At 50.3% G+C, this 12,348-nt stretch overlaps 1 protein-coding gene across 1 annotated transcript in view; it reads left to right on the plus strand.

The window, feature by feature from the left end:
- The first annotated feature begins 8,625 nt into the window (after window positions 1–8,625).
- The window catches only part of LOC119973257 (protein diaphanous homolog 1-like), a 238,955-nt gene continuing 235,232 nt past the window's right edge, over window positions 8,626–12,348 (plus strand). Inside the window, exon 1 of the mRNA XM_038810989.1 lies at window positions 8,626–8,677. The gene's annotated coding sequence lies outside the window, so the exon portion shown is untranslated. The remainder of the gene's footprint in view (window positions 8,678–12,348) is intronic.

The following is a 12,348-nucleotide window of genomic DNA, read 5'->3' on the forward strand; positions in this document are numbered from 1 at the left end:
TCCTCGGGGGTCTCTGCATACTTCCTGTCTGCTCTGAGTATCCTTCCCACTAGCCTCTCCCTCTCCGCCCTCTCCCTCTTCTCTCTATGGGACCTAATAGAAATTAACTCCCCTCTGATAACTGCCTTCATACCCAGACCGTAGTCGCTGTTACCTCCCCTGTATCGTTCGTTGTCACATAGTTCTGAATCCGCCCACAAACCTCTTCATCCGCTAGCAGTCCCACGTCCAGTTTCCAGAGAGGGCGCTGCCCTCCCTCTGCCCCTAGCTGCAAGTCCACCCAGTGCGGGGCATGGCCTGAAACCGCAATGGTCGAATACTCGACTCTCTCCACCCTTGGGATTACCACTGTACAAATAATGCCAGCCTGGCACCTTGGGAGTGCCCCCGCCAGCTGCCAGTGCTACCTGGACATCATGGCAGTCCCAGACTGGCACCCAAGTGGCAGTGTTAGGCTGGCACTGATGGGGTGCCAGACTGACAGTACCAGGCTTCCTGGGGGGCACCAGAAGTGCCAGAGTATCATCCTGCCCAAAGGCCATGCATCTGGAGGCCCCCAATCCCCTGGGAGACCCCCGTAGTTCTGTTCAGTCTGGTCCTCGTTTGTCAAGACCAGTACTAAACGCCGCACACCCAAGGTCTCCAGGACGAAGGAGATAGATCCCAATGCCTCACGTATCAGCATTTTAAATGACAATGTCTAGCTTTAATATGCAGATTTGCCAAAAAGTGGTTGTGTTAGATCTCGTGAGGTGCTGTGAGCCGGGTAGATCCCGGGATCGGGGTCTTGATCGCGCCCGGGACAATCCAGTTATTGGCTGCAAAGTAGTTCATACAATTTAGGAGCAGGCATGGGCCATTCGGCCCACCAAGCCTGCTTCAGCATTCAAGAAGATCATGGCTTATTTGATTATGGGTTTAACTCCACTTTCCTTGTCTGCCACCCATAACCCTTGACTCCCTTATCAATCACAAATTTGTCGAACTATATTCAATGACCCATGCTCCATTGCTGTCTTGAGGAAGAGAATTCCAAAGGCAAATTACCCTCTGTGAGAAAGAATTCTTCCTCCTCTTTTTTAAACTGTGTGTCCTAGACCTAGATTCCCTCACAAGAGGAATCAGCCTCTCAATATCGACCCTATTAAGACCCCTCAGAATCTTATATGCTTCAATAAGATCACTTTTCATTCTTCTAAACTCCAGTGGGTGTAGGCCCAACTTGCTCACCTTTACCGCAGAAGTCAAACCCGCTTCTTATCTTGTGCAGTAGCCTTTAATGGGACACTTTATTGAATGCCTTTTGGAAATCCAAATGCACTGCAATTATCCATTCGCCTTTGTACACCCTTCTTGTTGCAGCCTCAAAGAACTCTAATAAACTTTCCAAATACAAAACTGTGTTGACTCTGCCTGGTTGCATTGTGATTTCCTAAGTGTCCTGCTGTTATCTCTTTAATAATGGGTTCTAGCATATTCCCAATGGCAGAAGTTTACAGTAACTTCATTGCAGTGTTAATGTAAGCCTACTTTTGACAATAAAGATTATTACTATGATATTATTATTATAGGTTTCCTATATTCTGTCTCCCTCCTCTCTTGATAACAGATGTGCCGTGGAATTCTCCGTTGGCGGGTCCCTTCGGTCCACCGGCAGTGCACCCACGCTTGTGGGTTTCCCGACGCCGTGGGGTGGCCACAATGGGGAACCCCATTGGCCGGCTGCGGGAATGGAGAATCCCGCTGCAAGTGGGGGCGCGCCGGCAAACGGGGCTGGCGGACTGGAGAATCCCACCCGTGATATTTACGATTTTCCAATCTGTTGGGACCATTCCAGAATCGAGGGAATTTTGGAATATTATAACTAATGCCTCCACAGTCTCTGCAGCCACATCCTTTAAGACTCCAGAATGCCGGCCATCAGGTCCAGGGGACTTGTCAGCCTTAGCCCCATTAGTTTGTCCCGTACTTTTTCTGATTTTTAAAAAGTTCTTCTCACCCTTATTCCCCCTGCTTTTTCTACTATTCGTGTTCAAATATTTGTTCAAAGTCTCTTCCGTTTCCTTGTTTCCAATTATTAACTCTCCGGTTTCACCCTCCAACGTTCGATACAAGAAGTCTTTTTCTTTTTGTCGAAGTTTTTCCTGTCTGTTTCTATATTTCTTGCTGGTCTTCTCTCATACTCCAGTTTCCAATTGTTTATTTCTTTCAGACACCCTTTGCTGGTTTCTAAAATTCTAAAGATTCGTCATTCTGGATCTGTAATTATCCACCTGAACAATGGCTCGAGGGTTTTGCATATTTATGACAGCCTTTAATTGGAGTTGCCTAGGTGACAAATTAACGTGTTGTTAACAGCCTCGCTTTTCGCTGGCAGTTAACAGCTCACCCATATATGTCATTTCTGAAGATGCAACAGCCTTTTTATTCTCTCTCGATCTTTTGCTGTTTCTTATTTCCTTTATCGAATAATGATTCCAGGCCATGATGATGTACGGCAGTGATTATTTAATACTAAACCACTTATTGAGGCCAGGTATAAATAGTTGAAGCTGTGCCAAACATTCCGAAGACTAACACCCAGTCAGGCCACATTTATTTAAATGGAGAGGCCTCCACAGCAGTGTGGCTTGAAACAGGTCATAGTATCCCTACAGGGCAGAAGGAGGCCATTTGGCCCGTCGAGGCGACACCGACCCTCCGAAAGAGCATCCTACCCATGTCCACACCCCGTCCACTCCACCCTATCCCCGTAACCTAACCTGCGCCTCCCTCGACACTAAGGGGCAATTTAACACAGCCAATTCACCTAATATGCACATCTTTGGACTCTGGAAGGAAACTTGAGCCCCCGGAGGAAAAACTAATCCCCCAGCCTAATCCCACTTTCCAGCGATTGGTCCGTAGCCCTGCAGGTTACGGCAGTGGAGGTGCCTATTCAAACACCTTTTAAGGGAAGTCATGCAAGAGTTTCACAATACAATCTATCTAAGGTGAATCGCATAACTTTGCCATTCAGAGGAAATCCTATTGATGCAGCAGCAGCTTACCATGCCTGTCATAGGGAAGAAGTCCAAGGACTCAACATGAGCTCAGAGCCAGGAGGGAAGTGGGGCAACTGGGGCGAAGGATCCCTGAAAGCATCATGTGGAGAGCAGTCACACACAAGGTGTCTCCCGTCAGAGAACTTTGATTTAAGCCCTTTCTGCCTGGTTTTCGGAGATTTGAGGAGGAATTTGGTCAGTTTAATAGAATAAGAAGCCCAGGTCAAGGAATGCCCAATAAATACAAAACCAGGCAGCAGAAAATTAAGGAATCGTCGTCAGACTTGAAGGCTCCAAGAACTATGTCTGCTGAGAAAATGGCGGAGACTCCTGCTGCGTCGGTGACCACTCCGCTACCCGCTGAGATGCTCACAGACATCTTGGCAGGGGAATTTCAGAAACTACGGCAGGAGGTCTCTGAGGACCTTAAGGGAGCAATTAAGGGGGCTATGTCCACTATTCGTGCGGCCGTGGCATAGGGTGCAGTGTTAGAGGAGATGCAGTGGCTCTTTCAAGCAAAAGTGACCAGATCACATCCCTGGAAGCGGAGATGGTAGGGGTGGGCCAAGGTGGACAATTTGGAAAATCGGCCCAGAAAGCAGGACTTGAGGATTGTTGGGTTGTCCGAGGGCTTGGAGAGTCAGAATTCAACAAAGTATATGGTGTAGATGTTTGGGAAGATGTTGGGGGAGGGGGGAATTGCATCCCCTCCCGAGCTGGATTAGGCCCACATGTCATTGAGGCAGAAGCTGGTGAGCCACCGCGAGCGATCATCGCGCCTTTTCACAGTTACCAAGAAAAGGAAAGTGTTCTGAGGTGGGCAACAGATCATCGAGATTCCAGATGGAAGGGCCACATCATGAGAATCTACCAGGTTGTAGGAGCGGAGCTGGCCAAGACGCGTGCAGCTTTCAACAAGACCAAGGTTGTATAGGAACAATGTTCGATTGAGCACGTTTAACCCTGTGCGCCTCTGTCACTTATGTGAACCGAAAGATTATTACTTTCAGCCTCCTCGTGCAGAAGCATGGACTTGGATCAAGGTAACAGTGAATTATATTGGTTGGAAGATGTCTGTCTGGGGGTGGGAATGTCATTTTTGGGATTTAGTAGGGTGTAAATTGGCCGTTTTGGTGTTTTGTACTTGGATTTTTACTGTGGGTTGTGTGGGATGGGTGTTGTCCTTGTTTTTTTTTGGAACAAATAAAATTAGATTTGGGCAGGGGGGGGCTAGTTGGCTTTATGTTTTTTTGTTATGTTTATTACCTGTGTGGCGGGCTGTCTTCCTAGCTGTATAGTTAGTTGACAGAAGCAGAGGGAATGGGGTCAGTTTTAAGCTCAGGATTTTTGTTTTTGCTTTGGTTGGGGTTTGGGATGGAGAACGGGGAGGGTAGGAGTCTTTGTTTGCCTTGGTGTTTGGTGGGCTATTTGGGTGTGGTATTGATGGGAGGTGGGGGAGCAGGGAGAGTGTTAGTCCTCCAACGGGACTTTAAACTTTTCTTTGTTCTGTTTTGATGGGAGATGTAGCAGCCATCTTGGGTGGGCCTGGTATTGGGGCTCTCTGAGTAATTGCTGAATTACCCCACAGGGTGGGAATGGCTGACTTTGCCCCTATTCAGCTAGTCATTTGGAATGTCAGGTTGAACGACCCGGTAGAAAGATCAATCGTGTTTTTCAATGCTGATGTTGCACGGTAGCATTGTGGATAGCATAATTGCTTCACAGCTCCAGGGACCCAGGTTCGATTCCGGCTTGGGTCACTGTCTGTGTGGAGTCTGCACATCCTCCCCGTGTCTGCGTGGGGTTCCTCCAGGTGCTCCGGTTTCCTCCCACAGTCCAAAGATGTGCAGGTTAGGTGGATTGGCCATGATAAATTGCCCTTGGTGTTCAAAAATTGCCCTCAGTGTTGGGTGGGGTTACTGGGTTATGGGGATAGGGTGGAGGTGTTGACTTCGGGTAGGGTGCTCTTTCCAAGAGCCGGTGCAGACTCGATGGGCCGAATGGCCTCCTTCTGCACTGTAAATTCTATGATAATTCTATGATAAGACCCATTTATGGATGAAAATCAGACAAGGTTACGGAATGGCTGGGTGGAACAAGTATTTCATTCGGGATTTGACTGTAGGGCCCAGGGGGCTGCGATTTTGATTAATGAGAGTATCCTTTTTGGCGGAAAGATTTATGTGGATTCGAACGGGAGGCATGTAATTGTTAGTGGATCATTGGTGGGCACCCCAGTGGTCATAGTTAATTTATATGCACAGAACTGGGATGATACAGCTTTTGTCAACAAGTTGCTGGCTTCTGTACCCAATCTGGACTCGCACCAGCTAATTCTGGGGGTGGGACTTTAATTGTATGGTGGGCCTTCAGATGGACAGATCGAGGCCTAGGTCTTTAAATCCATCATGGGTGGCAAAGGCACTTTTAGCCTTTATGGAGCAGATGGGGGGAGGGCAGATTTTTATAAATGAGAGGATTTTTCTTTTTTCGTTCTGGTGCATCAGGTCCTCTCGGATCAAATTTTTTGTGGGGGTGTAGGGCTCTGCATCCAGGAGGGGTGGGGTATTCGGCAATAGTTATTTAGGATCATGCTCCACATTTTGTGGATTTGCTATTTGGGTTGGGCCTTGCTCCCCGCCCATGCCGTGGAGGGTTGGAGATTACATTGTTGGCGGATAAGGGATTCTTTGAGAGGATTTTCTCTGCCAATGGGGAGTACAGTAAGTTTAACAGAAGTGAGGAGATTTTGCCCTCCACATTATGGGGAATTCTGAGGGTGGTCATTAGGGGTGATAATCTCCTATAAGGCTCATAAAGAGAAGAGTGAAAGGGTGGAGAGGCAGAGCTTGGTATTTCCATCCTGGAGGTGGACCGCCAGTACGGTAGCACAAGTGGACAGCACTGTGGCTTCACAGCGCCAGGGTCCCAGGTTCGATTCCCCGCTGGGCTACTGTCTGTGTGGAGTCTGCACGTTCTCCACGTGTCTGCGTGGGTTTCCTCCGGGTGCTCCGGTTTCCTCCCACAGTCCAAAGACGTGCAGGTTAGGTGGATTGGCCATGATAAATTGCCCTTAGTGACTAAAAAGGTTAGGTGGGGTTATTGGGTTACGGGGATAGGATGGAAGTGAGGCCTTAAGTGGGTCGGTGCAGACTCGATGGGCCGAACCAGGGGCTTTTCACAGTAACCTCATTTGAAGCCTACTAGTGACAATAAGCGATTTTCATGTCATTTTCATTTTCATACGTAGCCTTATCAGGGGGGTGGACCTCGGGAGTGCTGGTGGCCACTGTCGCCACCCCATGAGATGGTCTGGTATGGCACACTGAGCACCCTCTCCTCCTGGTTGGTGCCCGTAGGACCCTGGAATTCATTTTGGGATGGAGCGTCAGCTAGTTTGGGGCCCAGTTACCCCTGCATCATCTGGCTGTGCCAGCCCTGGTGGTTCCCCATAGCCCGCACCATCATGTCGACGGCCTTGGCGATGCTCCTCAGTGACTGGGGCACATCCCCCAGTGAACTGGACATGTTTTGCAGTATCTCAGCCATGCCCACCTGCGACTGGGACAAGTTCCGCAGCGCCCCAGCCATTCCCATCTGAAAGTGGGATATGTCTCTCAGGACCCCATCAAGGTCGGCCTGGTACTGGGTGACATCCCCCAGTGCGGCAGACATACTGGCGAGACCCTCAGCCAAGGCTGTCACCGTTTGCGCAATGCCTTGGACACCTTCAGTCATGGTGCCGACATTGTGCACCAGGCTCTCCACTGCAGTCGCCACTCGAGCAGTGTTGGACTCGGTGCCACTCATTGCTAGTGCCGACTCTTGCACCCATAGCATCTGGGACTCCTCCAATCGGCTATGGATCTGCTGGAGTGATGCTGACATCTCTGTTTGAACATTCAGGTTGGTCTCTATCATCCCCATCATACCCCGGGTAACTCTGTTTCCAGAGGCTCCGCATCAGGCTGGGACCCACCTGGGTCCTGGGATCCAGCAGATCTCCAACTGCTGTCTAACCTGGGGGTTCCTGCCTCCATCTGATGTGCATCAGCAGCAGTGTGGTGCTCACCAGATTGTGCCCCAGAAGCCTGGCCATTAACATTTCCCACCGAGGTGTGTGTATCTGCGCTGGAGGAGGGTGGGGATGACAGCTGTGCTGCAACTATAGCAGTTGCATCCTCGGAGCTCTCTTCCGAGGTGTTCTCCTTGGAGTCAGAAGAGGGGGCCGCCCGGGATGGGCCGGCACCGTCGGCTGGCAGACCTGCGGGAGAATGGACATCTGGTTAGTGGGAAGGATGGGTCTGTCTGTAAGGCAATCACTACTCACGTTTGACAGACCCTCCGGGTGGATCCTGGTGGTCCCTCACCTCTGTAGACTCTACGTTGGTGACGGCCCTGTCCTCGGCCACACCAGTCACCTCCAGGGTACGCTCCTCGAAGGAGGTGAGGATTCTTAAGTCCAGCACCCCACTGCCAGTCTAGCCCTCTCCCGCTGATTATGGGAGTGGTTTTCTTGAGGGGACACAGTGGGCATCGTTAGCCACATGCGTGGTTTATAGTTGTGGGGGTAGGTATGTGAAGGGAGGGTTAGGGTGGAGGGAGCGTTGAAGGGGTGGGTGGAGGGAGCGCTGAAGGGGATAGAGGGAGGGATGGGGATTGCCTGGGGGGATACTCCCTTGGCGGATTGGGGGTGGGACGTTGGTGTCTACTCACTCTGGCTGCCCGGTGCAGGTTGTTGACCTTCTTCCGACACTGGAGGCCGGTCCTCATGGTCACACTGTCCGAGCTGACTGCTGGTACATCCTCATCCCAGGCAGCACTGACTGTCTTCTGGCTCACCCTCCGGGACCCTTGCGAGAACAGGACATCCCTCCTGACCTCCACCATGTCCAGGAGCCTCCCTAGGTCAACATGCCCGAATCCTGGGGCCGGTGTCCTCGGCGCCATTAATCCGAGCTGGCTGAGCAAGTGCAGTTTTAAGTGCTGCTCGACGTTGTTAGCGGGGGGCTGGTGAGTGCGGTCCCGGCGAATCAGCTAGCGAGCCGGAATTTGGGGAGGGAAGCCCGTGAGGCCTCGTTAAGTTGACCAATTAACGCTGAATAGTGTTGCCGGCCTCGCTGGACCGAGCGGCGGGAAACCCGCGGCAATTCTCGCTTGCGACAGCACCTGGAAATCTTTCCGGAGAATCGTGCCCATTGACTGTGACTGTTTTGAAGTTTTAAAAAAAAATCTTGAAGCAAAGAATTGGACAGGACAAGGAGATCCAAACACCATTTCCCTCACCATTTCTCAACACCATTAAAGCAGGTGACCTGCCCATTGCCATAATGCTTTTTGTGGGAGCTTGCTGTGCACAAATTGGCCACCTTGCTTCCCGCATTGTAATAGTGACTATACTTACAGCTCCTTATAGGTATCTGCCAATGACAATGACGAGCCTTGAGCTTGAAACCCTGAGGATTTTTGTGATGCAATGACTATTTAACCAATCATAGTCCATGACATTTATCGAACCAACACTCATCCAATTGTGATATCATTGAGTAACTTTGACCTATAACATTTTTAATAGACCAAACGGCAAGTCACATGACCCAAAGACGGATTTCCAATTAGTTCAGCATCCACAGGTACAGAATGCTATTTTCATACAATACACATTATATAAAATGGACCAAATCCTGTTGTTGTGGGGACATCATCCTCTTTCACAGATCAGCTTGTGTTTAATTTATGCTTCAAGCTACTGGATGTGTGAGCTGAGGGCAACCCATCATCTGGGACTTGATCAAACTGTGGGACCAGCAATGAGTTTAAGAAGCGAGAGAGAATGAACAATGAATAGGGGGTGAATCCTTCTCATGTACAGGGAGAGAATTAAAAGGAGGGACAGAAGGGCTGGATAAAGAGAGACAAAAAGAAGAGGGAGTAAGGAAAATACAAAATGTAAAATTCTGAAAAATTGGGTGAAGCACTTGCTGCATACAGTTTAAATTGTTCCGTTTCTGGGCCGGGTAGATTGTTGGAATGATTATAATAATAATAATCTTTATTAGTGTCACAAGTAGGCTTAAATTGACATTGCAATGAAGCTACTGTGAAAATCCCCTAGTTGCCACATTCCGGCTCCTGTTCAGGTACACAGAGGGAGAATTCAGAATGTCCAGTTCACCTAACAGCACGTCTTTTGGGACTTGTAGGAGGAAACCGGAGCACCCGGAGGAAACCCACGCAGACACGGGGAGAACGTGCAGACTCCTCACAGACAGTGACCCAAGCTGGGAATCAAACCCGGGTCCCTGGCGCTGTGAACCAACAGTGCTACCCACTGTGCTAGCTTGAACTTTCTGTGGTGAGTTTAATGGACAAGTGAGTCCAGTGAATTCTTAACAATTGCAGAGTTGGTGTCAACCTTCCTTTTGTGCCAGCGGGGTAAATCGACCAATATGTAACAGAGACCCAATATGTCTTGTTCCTCTGAACTTGCTGACTCAGTTCATCATTGATGATGGCGTATGTCGTGAACTCCCAGTTACTTTTTTTCAGGAAGATTTGGTTGAATGGTATCTACAGCTGATGAGAGAGAGAGGAGCTGTTATAACCTGCCTGCTTACCATTGGCTGGGGACTAATGACAATCCCACAATCCCGTGGGAGTATGAGCTTCCACAATGAGGGGGGCAGAGAAATCATTAGCAGACTCCTTGCATAAATAGAGCTGGCCAGTTTCGAACCAGAGAGAGAGAGGAGTGGGCAGCAAGGGAAGTTGCTGCTGTTGTGTATATATATATATATATATATATATGTTATTGTAAATAAATGTTATTTATTTGCATCCTTTAAACTCGTGCTGGATTCTTCGTGGCCCTCACAAAACTGGCGACGAGGGTTAAAGTGAATAGCTGTCTACACTGCTGAAGCCACCTCCCTGGATATTTGTTGGCTATAGGTTGGAAGTTATTTTCTATTACACCATGCCTCTGTATGGACGTTTGGGTGTCTTTGATGCTGCGCTGGAAAGCTGGAACCAGTACGCACAACCGATGCGTTATTATTTCCGGGCAAACAACATCACCGAAAACGAGCGCCAGGTGGTCATATTGCTCACCGCCTGCGGCCCGCATATGTTTGGGGTGATTAGGAGCCTTACGTACCCCAGCTGCGCCGGACACCAAAACGTTTGATGAACTTGTGAACTTAGTGGGGCAACATTTTAACCCAACCCTATCCACGATAGTCCAACGTTACCGGTTTAATACCGCTGAGAGGACCCCAGGAGAATCCCTTGCTGAGTTTCTATCCAGGCTAAGCAGGATTACGGAGTACTGTGACTATGGTGAGACATTGTCAGAAATGTTACGTGACCGTTTGGTTTGCGGTATTAACAATGCGGCCACCCAGAGAAAGTTGTTAGCCGAGCCAACATTGACTTTTCAACAGGCCATTCAAATAGTATTGTCCCGAGAGAGCGCGGAACGAGGAGTGCAGGAGCTACAGGAAATGGAAGTGCATGCCTTGGGGCGCAACCCCTTCTGTCCGAAAGCGTCCCCCTGCACCCCTGCGGTACCTTGGGCGAGGCGACGTCCGGATCGACGCCAGTGGCTGTCGGACATTCCTCCCCGAAGGGAGCCTTCTCCAGAACCAATGGATGAGGAGCCATGTCCGTGTCAGGCTTGTAGACGCCGACCCCGTCGCGGACGCCGGTCCTGGGGGTGCCAGAGGCACCGTCATTCTGACCGAAACTGGGGCCAGCCCAGGGGCCGGACCTTCCATTTGAATGAACCTGCGGCGACTACTCCCGAGGACGTGGAGACGGAGGATGACTGCCTGCAGCTGCATTGTGTGGCAGCTCCCCGTGTGGCCCCCATTAAAGTGACAGTATGGGTCAATGGCCACCCGCTTGAGATGGAGTTGGACACTGGCGCAGCGGTCTCCGTGATCGCCCAGAGGACATTCGACCGCATCAAGCATGGTATACAGACCCTTACATTAACCGACACACAGGCCAGGTTGGCCACCTACACGGGGGAACCATTGGACATTGCAGAAACTACGATGACCCCTGTTGTTTTTGGATGCCAGGTGGGGCGTTTCCCACTTATCGTGGTGCGCGGCCATGGGCCCAGCCTGTTGGGTCAGGACTGGTTGCGCCATTTGCGGCTGCAGTGGCAGCACATCCTCCAAACAGTTTCTGGAGGGTTGACTGAGGTGCTAGGACGATACCCAGATGTATTCCAGCCGGGTTTGAGGAAAATAAAAGGGGCTGTAGCCCGTATCCAAGTGGAACCAGGAGCCACGCCGCGCTATTTCCGGGCGCGCCCGGTGCCTTACGCCTTGCTCGAGAAGGTAGAAGGGGAGCTCACTCGATTGGAGACTTTGGGTATCATCAGGCCCGTCCGTTTCACTGACTGGGCAGCGCCCATTGTACCTGTAATGAAGCCAGATGCCACAGTTCGCTTGTGCGGCGACTCTAAACTTAGTGAATACGGATCCCGACTCGACCGATACCCAATGCCTCACATAGAGGATCTCTACGCGAAGCCTCCAGGCGGACTCTCGTTCACAAAATTAGATATGAGTCACGCCTACTGACAGTTGGAGCTGGACCCTGCCTCCCGGCCATATGTAACGATTAATACACACCTGGGCCTGTATGAATATACACATTTGCCCTTTGGAGTATCCTCTGCCTGCGCTATTTTTCAACGCGTTATGGAGGGCATTTTGAGAGGTTGCTGTCTACTTAGATGACGTTTTGATCACGGGGACGTCGGAGCAGGAACATTTGGAAAATTTTGGAGCCTGTCCTTAGACGCTTTTCGGAGGCTGGAGTTTGTTTACGTCGCACAAAGTGCGTTTTTCAGGCAAAGGAAGTAGTCTACCTGGGTTATCGGGTGGACCGCGAAGGTTTGCACCCCGTCGCAGAGAAGGTGCGCGCAATTCAACAGACCCCCGCCCCGACTGACACTTCGCATCTTCGTTCGTTTCTCGGCCTCGTAAACTATTACGGGAAGTTCCTCCCCAATCTGGCAACTACGCTGGCCCTGGTGAACCTTCTGCGAAAGAAGAATCACACCTGGGTTTGGGGTCAGCCGCAAGAAGCCGCTTTCCGGCGGGTAAAACAATAATTATCGTCGTCTGGGTTACTAACCCACTATGATCCTGGAAAGCCTTTGCTCGTCACATGTGATGCATCCCCGTATGGTATTGGGGCCGTCCTGTCCCACAAGATGGAGAACAGGGCCGAGCGGCCGATAGCTTTCGCCTCCCATACATTGACTGCAGCGGAAAAAAAGTACGCG

The sequence above is a fragment of the Scyliorhinus canicula genome, chromosome 11 (genome assembly GCF_902713615.1).
Source record: "Scyliorhinus canicula chromosome 11, sScyCan1.1, whole genome shotgun sequence".
Classification (NCBI taxonomy): Eukaryota; Metazoa; Chordata; class Chondrichthyes; order Carcharhiniformes; family Scyliorhinidae; genus Scyliorhinus; species Scyliorhinus canicula.